The sequence below is a fragment of the Microtus oregoni genome, unplaced genomic scaffold (assembly GCF_018167655.1).
Source record: "Microtus oregoni isolate MIOR12 unplaced genomic scaffold, Mior012 000020F_ref0000438, whole genome shotgun sequence".
NCBI lineage: Eukaryota > Metazoa > Chordata > Mammalia > Rodentia > Cricetidae > Microtus > Microtus oregoni.
Genome location: NW_024543079.1, coordinates 29,402,270 through 29,410,039, shown reverse-complemented (window position 1 = coordinate 29,410,039; position 7,770 = coordinate 29,402,270). Strand labels below are relative to the sequence as shown.

Genomic DNA, 7,770 nt, shown 5'->3' with positions numbered 1-7,770 from the left:
CCTTCCTCAGTGATGGGGACTTTGCTCTCATGGTGTTTCACGGTGAACCATTTCTGGATCATTGACAATTTCGTTTTGTCCTGCATTACAATCTGTACTTCTCCACTTTAGTAGCTTCTGACGGACTATTGGCAGACTTCTCTGGGTAGTGCATCTGAAAATCTAGAAACACTGTGAATGAATGCCTTCCCCTAAGACCCCGGTCAACTGTTAACCAGTTAGGCAGCATGACTGAGAAGGCTGCCCATTGTGACATTGTCTTCATCATCATCAGCCTCTGGTTGATCATCTGTCTCCTCTACAGGCTTGTACGCAGCTGTGTCTGGGCCTGTATTTGCCCGGGACCTGTAATTAAAGATATGCTGCTCGTGTTATTTTTATGGGAGAGAAAGCTTTTCTTTAGTGCTGTGCTGGCAGTGTATAACAACTGGCTCTCCAGGGGAGAAAAGGCTTTGATTTGTAGTGCTAACTGAATATCATAGCATAAACACTCACCAAAGACTGATTTCAAATTTCCAGTATGATGTCTTAGAATACAGTTCTGGGAAGGTTTCCCAACACATGGACACATGCAGTATCTGAAAATAACCTCAAGACCATGGAAGGTAGCAAAATATAAAATAGTTAAAGTGATGAAAATCTGAGTCTTTGTTACCTTTGTGTGTGTGTGTGTGTGTGTGTGTGTGTGTGGTGTGCGAGTGTGTGTTTGTGTGTGTATATGCAAGTTGTGGTTTGTGTTTTATAACTGGCAAATAGAACTTCTAAAGACTGAGCAATTGACTCTCTTTGAGGTTTTTTTTTTTTTTTTTTTTTTTTTTTTTTTTTTTTTTTTTTTTTTTTTTTGGTTTTGGTTTTTCGAGACAGGATTTCTCTAAAGCTTTGGGGCCTGACCCGGAACTAGCTCTTGTAGACCAGGCTGGCCTCAAACTCACAGAGATCCACCTGCCGCTGCCTCCCAAGTGCTGGGATTAAAGGCATGTGCCGCTACTGCCTGGCTCTCTTTGAGCTTTTATGAGTAAATTCTAGCATACTTCTTTTCACTGAATAAATGCAATTAGTCTACATAAGAGTGACCTATTTCTGACTGCAACCCTGTTGTATGGATTGGAATCATTGGGGCTTACTCTTGAAAATTCATAGGATATAGGAGTCTGTTATCCATGATTACTACAGAGACAAATCAGTGTGAGATCTGCTATCAGATATTATTAAACACATTCAGAGATTTAGGCAACCAACATGGAGGAAGATCTCTGCTTCCATAAAACGATTTGCCTGGCTTGCACAAGCTTTGTAGACACGAGCCAGTTTGTTACTGTGTGGGAATGTTTGTGAGGTGGGAATCACTCTGGGCTCCTTCACAGCTCCATGACCTTCTGTTACTACCACTGCTTAAGAAACCTAAGAGATTTGAACAAGGGCATTTCCCGTGTTGCTTTAAGGAGCCCCGTTGTACAACCTGGACTCCTTTGCATTATACAATATTCTACTTTAAAACTTCCATCTGTTCTTACATGTTGCCGAAGAAGCTTTGTTTGTTTTGTTTTATTCCCATGATGAGAAACTGTTGAAAACTGGGAATAAATGCCTGTTTATTGTGTCACTCTTTCCATGCCTGGCATAGTGCTGAGCTAGGGGGAAAGGGTTTGATCCATGCGCAGTGAATATTGACTGCAGTATGAGAAGGGTGACCAGTGCAGGGCAGGGAAAGGCAACTTAGTCTGTGCTGTTGGCTTGCTATTGCAAAATATCAGATGACATTAAAATTTATCAGTACCAAAAAAGAGACCTCCAAGTGTTTTCCGGCTGTTTGAGGGTCCTGTCCTCCCTATGTAATAGGACAGAAAGATAGGAGAATAGATAATATGAACTTGGAAGCTGAGACTTCTGGGGATAATGTTTTCCTAGATCTTTTATTTCCTACCTACACCATCCTGAGAAGACTGGACCTCCATTTCTACAGGTGTGATGGAATTTGGTAGTAATCATTTCTATGTCACCAAATAGTCAGAAGTAAATGGAATGATACATATGGCCCGCAAATATGAATGAATTTCTGTAATAGAATGCATTTCCAGGTCCTCGATGCTGGGTGAATGAAAGGAACTACAAAATCACCCTAGTCACTTGCCTCGAATATACTGTGTGGCTGCTGAGGCAGGCCAGTAGCACTAGCGTTAAAGGATTTATTTCACTTTTCACTCCCGTGTTCCGTCAAGGTGTATTGATAGAAGCTGGGAACAAGAGGTTTGTAACTCCCCTTCATGGCCTTGGAGGAATTAATGATTAGGGAGTGTGTGACATATTTAGTCAGGTTATTATGAAATAATGTAAGCTGAGACTTTTGTCCGTAGGATTGAATTCAAAAGATATACTGACCGAAATAATTTTTTTTTTTTTAACTAGGGAGCTTTTAACAGCCAGAGATATTCTAGAACTCTCTGTCCTAAGACATTCCTTGAGTGCTCTTGGCTTACAAAAGTCAAGTTCAGGTCTATTCCCAAGGTAAGGAGACGAAGCTGAATGACAGAGCTTGGCAACCTATGACTTGAGATCTTCGTCAGCCAAAGTATATAGGCAAGCTCCAGCTGCCCAAAGCTGTTTTGAGTTTGGTTGTATGGGGATAAGGCCACACTGTTTCTGTCAGACAGAGGCTCTCGTTCACAACCTGGCCTCAAATGCTCCAATACCTTCCTCTGTTGGGACAAAAGAATTTTTCTACTGAGATCTCCACATGTCTCTGTGGTATCTGCAGATTTGGGCCTTTTGCAGGCAGTGGACTGAATCTTCTTTCAGATAATTGTACTTTGCTCTTTCCTTCTCAAATGCATTTTTGCTTTTATGAAGTGTGCATTATATATTCTATAGCTGACAGCGAAGGGGATAAGGCATTCAAAGGAGGCACAGCTTCTAGAGATGAATTGAACTTTTCTACCCCCCCTTGCCTGCCCATGTGCTGAGCGCTCAGAGCCAGATGAGCAGAGCTGAAATCGCACACAAGGTTGGCAGTTACTTCACTGAACAGGTTGGACAGAGCAGAACAGGTAGGAGCTTCATTTGTGAAGTCTGCCAATTCCTGGTCATTCATATTGCTTTTGTTTATCGTGGGCGATACTCAAGCATACTCCATTATAAAGAAAGCGCCCTTGGAATTCTGGTACCTCAGCAGATGTCTCCTGCTAGGGCTCATTATCTCAAGACATGGAAGACTTCAGGCTGTGAGAAGAAACTATAAAATAGATGGTTAATCTGTTAATTGCCATCATTGTCTGAGGGAACCTATCTGCTTCCTTCAGGAGATTACTTCTGTTTCGGGGTGCAGTCTCATTCTTGTGGACTGTTGCCTTCCTGTGGGTGGGGATTTTCTTTCCTCCAAGGTTTGGCTCTTCCTGAAATCCAAGGTGATTGCACATGTATGACAGTGACTTATTCCTGTCCCTTCACCCTTTACCAGGGTATGACAGGTGGACAGAGTCAAGCAGGAGTCTAAGCCAAAGTAAAGGAGATGCAAAATGAGGGCAGAGATGCCAGGTTTGCACCCTGCTTTCATTTACCAAGTAGGCACACACAAGTAACGAGTCCTCAGTAAGAGCAGTCTCTAAGTGCCTGATTCAGAATAATGTCTTTCTTCTCCTTGCATTTCCTTCCTGGAAATCCTTAAAAAAAGAGCAATTTTTTAAGGCGAATCTTAGGGATAACCAACCATATGATGTTGCAGACAGCTCCTCACTCTTCTCTTCAGTCTAGACCATGCTACTCATGACTCAGAATCATGTGCAGTCTCAGCCCCTTCAAGGTTTGTTAATAGAATCAGCACCTGGATGAGTAGGGATCCAAGACATAATGAAAAAAAATGAAGTCAATGGTGAGTCTTTAGAAGAGGATTAGCTATCAAATATCTGAAAATTCCGTTTGCTTTTTTTGCTATTAAGATAATGAGAGAAGAGATTTTTTTTCCATTTCTGTGGAAGTAGTCCATTTGCTTTTCTTTGAAAGTGAGTAAAGCAAATTGCACTTTTGAAAAATCCATAGTGTTAGGCAGCTAGTTGGATATTAGCAGGTCTGGCGGTCACTGCGCATGGACCTCTCCTTCACAATCAGCAGTTTGTCAAACCAAGCTTGAAACTGCTGGACTCTAATTGCTGATCTAAAGAGTAGGATCAGAGTCAAGTTGTCTCTGTGTGGAGATATAACATTGTAAATGATCTAGAAAGGCATTAATAGATTACTATCTAAACCTTATATGCTGATCACTTAGCCAAAGGCTTTTTGGTAAAGACTAAGCACACACCATTGCCCTATCATCATAATGGGTCTGCCAATACCTGGACAGAACAATATCCTTTGAAAAAGATGTCCTAAAGACCTTAGAAATAGTATAACCCTGCCTAAAATGCAGGTTGTTTTTGGCCATTTTCTACTCTTGCTCGTTGACAATGTTCTACTTTGCTCTGTAGAGCTCAATTCGTTTTCTACACTGAGCTACATCTCATCTGAATTCTTTTAACAGAAGTCACAAGGACTAGGGAGCTGACTGGATTCCAGAAGAGATCCTGGTGACAATAGACTAGTGATATTAGACATGAGTAATTTAAAATTACCATGGTAGATGTCAGAACACTTGAACCCTACTTTGGTCCTCATGACTCACTAACTGTAGGGTATTGGGTAACTGCCTTGCTAGAGTCTCAATAGCCTCTAGTATAAAGTGAGTTTTAGTCCCTTTTTCCATATATATAATATATGCATATTATATATATGTCATAAAAATGATATATAATATATATTTAAAATGTACACAAGAGTTATTATAACAATACCATTTAGCTAATGAACATGCCCAGAAAGTTGGTCCCTGGGATGATGTGGCCATGAATATTATTATTACCCCTTTTTCTTGCTTTCAGTGGAAACATTTATATAGGGATGTTGAAGATACAAAATTCTTAGCTTTCCAAGAGAGCTAATAGGGAGAGGGGTATTGAAGATCCCAGAGTCCAGGGACCATGACAGAGATGTCACCCTTCTTTTAAAGATGCAGATTGATGTTTTTAGGGTTAGTGTTGCTTAAGAGGTTCGTTCAGCAGAGAACTGGAAAAGAGATGGACCTACATGTTGGGAGATGTTTGTACACTGTATGAAAATTATTGCTGTGATTGGTATAATAAAAACCTGAATGACCAATAGATAGTTAGAACATATAGGACAGACTTCTGGGCAGAGAGAGGTAGTAGGAGGAAATAATCAGGTGCAGGGAGATACCAATGAGACCTGGAGTTTTGAGTATACAGAATGGAAGAAGGTAAAAGGCCATGAGGCAAAACATAGATTAATATAAATGGGTAAAGTTATAAGAGCTAGTGGGATAATCCTAAGCTAAGGCCAAGCTTTCAGAATTAATAAGAAGTATCTATGTCATTTTTTGTGAACTGGCAGCCTAAAGGAAAATCCATATATGTTTGGTATTCAACGTGCAGAATGGACATAGAGCCTACTGCTCACAGCCTGTGCAGCTTATTTAAGAGGCCTGGCTCACCTAAAGGGCCCTGCTATGTGCAGCCGACGTGCTACTACTCTGCAGCAGGAGACTTGATATAAGTGCCTGCCACAACACAGACATAGCAGCTTCCCAGAGCTGGGATGGTTAGATGAAGGCAGGATAGTTAGGTAGACCTGAACGGGATGAAGCCAGCTTTCAGTGCCATAAGTCAAAATCACACAGTGAAGGGCCTAGTCAAACAGTTTAAGATTTGTCCCATGTGGTCAGAAAATGCTGCAGATGTACAAAAAGTCAGGTCCATACTGAGAAAACCCCTGAACAAATATACTATGTTTTAAAATGTACTTAGATGCTACAGAAAGAAAAGAAAATTGGTATAGACAGTCATAGAAAAAGTAAGTAGTTCCCATCACATAGATACTAAGCAAAAAAAAAAATAGTACAGTTAGTTCTCCCATTACTTCATCATTATCCCAGTTTTCTCAGAGTCCTATAAAGATGTCACCACCCCTAAATATTAGGAAGAAGTCAATAGAACATGACGCTCACATTCCCAAGATGTGGGATTAAGTGAGGGGTTGGTCATTGGATGGATTATGGATGTTTCTCATCATATGCGGGGAGATTGGTTATAAGTTATTATTAGTCTAGGTCAGAAACAATGGAGATTAGATTCAGGATTCTCTTTCTGAAGGGAAAAGAGAAATGTAGTAAAAAAATGAAGAAATAAAAGAATAGATTTTTCAGTCTACTTTTAAACACCACTAGTCTCAAATATTGTCCATTGGTATGGAATTTTGTATATTGATGCATACATATTTAAAGTTATTTTTTAGGACACACTCTATATATGTTTCTACTCTTATTTATGATTTTTTGCATATTGATATAAATTTAAGGTTATTTTTGTTATACTGTCTTCATGTTTCTACTCTTGTTTAAGGTGTTGTATCTGTGCATTTCATTTAAAAATAATGCAATGTAAAGTTCTAGTCCTTGGAAGTTGTTACTATAAACCATTTAGGATAATTAAGAAATGCAGGTTAGTAGTTAGTCAGCTATAACAATCAAACTTATACTCATATTAGGTATGTTTAAGGTCAGGCAAAGACATATTTTAAATAGATAAATCATCTTCAAATACTTCAGAGACCTGCAGAATATAACATTTAAAATGTTTTAATAACATAAGGCTTTTAATGACTATGAGACTTGGCTGTGCCTGGCAGCACCAATTTACTTCAAAAACGGATGATGAGAATCAAAGAACCTCCATATGGAGTTTGCTTTCAATATAGCAAAGCTAGCCATCTGAGCAAGAAACTCCCCTTGCCTTGACATCTGAGGGTATGCTATCCAAACTGGACAAGTGGGACATAAAAGGAAGCAACTACAACCTTTGCCAAGGCAAGGAAAAGTTATCTTATAGTTTCACCTTTCCTCTTTATTTAAACAAAAAATAAAAGTGTTGTGGGATATTTGTGCACTGTGTGAAATTTTATTGTGTGATAGGTGTAATAAAAAGCTGAATTCCAATTAACTAGGGATGTGGGACTTATGGGAAAGAGAGAGGAAGTAGAAGGAGATAATCAAGGTGCAGGGAGATGCCAATGTGACCTGGAGAGAGTGGACATACAGAATAAAAGAAAGGTAGAAAGGCACAAGCAAAACATAGATTAATATAAATGGGTTAATTTAAGTTATGCCAGATAGTGGAACAAGCCTAAGCTAAGGCTGAGATTTTCCCATGCCTTTATTTGTGAACTGACAGTCCAAAGAATAATTTATCTACACTTACATAGCAAGATATAAACATCTTGTCTGGAAAATGGATAAGTACTTGAACCTGAAAAAACTAATATTTAACTTTCTTTTAATAATCAAGTTAGAAAAAAGAAAGGACTAACATTCACTAATACTGTACCTACCCATCAGGTGCTAGTAACAGCTAAGTATATCTATGCTATTGTGGCATATATATTTTGATTGTTACCTATGTGCTGTGGGACACTGGTCTTGTATTATTTTAATAAAATGCTGATTGGCCAGTAGACAGGCAGGAAGTATAGGCAAGGTGACCAAACAGGAAGTACAGGCAGAACGATGAGAAAAGGAGAATTATGGAAAGAGGAAAGAGTCAGTCTACAGTTGTAATCTGGACACAGAGGAAGCAAGATGAGAATGCCTCACTGTTAAATGGTACCAAGCCACGTGGCTGACACAGACAAGAATGATGGGTTAATGTAGGATGTAACAGTTAATAAGAAGCC

General features: G+C 39.4%; 1 pseudogene; it reads right to left on the bottom strand.

The window, feature by feature from the left end:
• Window positions 1–218: 218 nt before the first annotated feature.
• The window catches only part of LOC121460038, a 35,088-nt pseudogene continuing 27,536 nt past the window's right edge, over window positions 219–7,770 (bottom strand).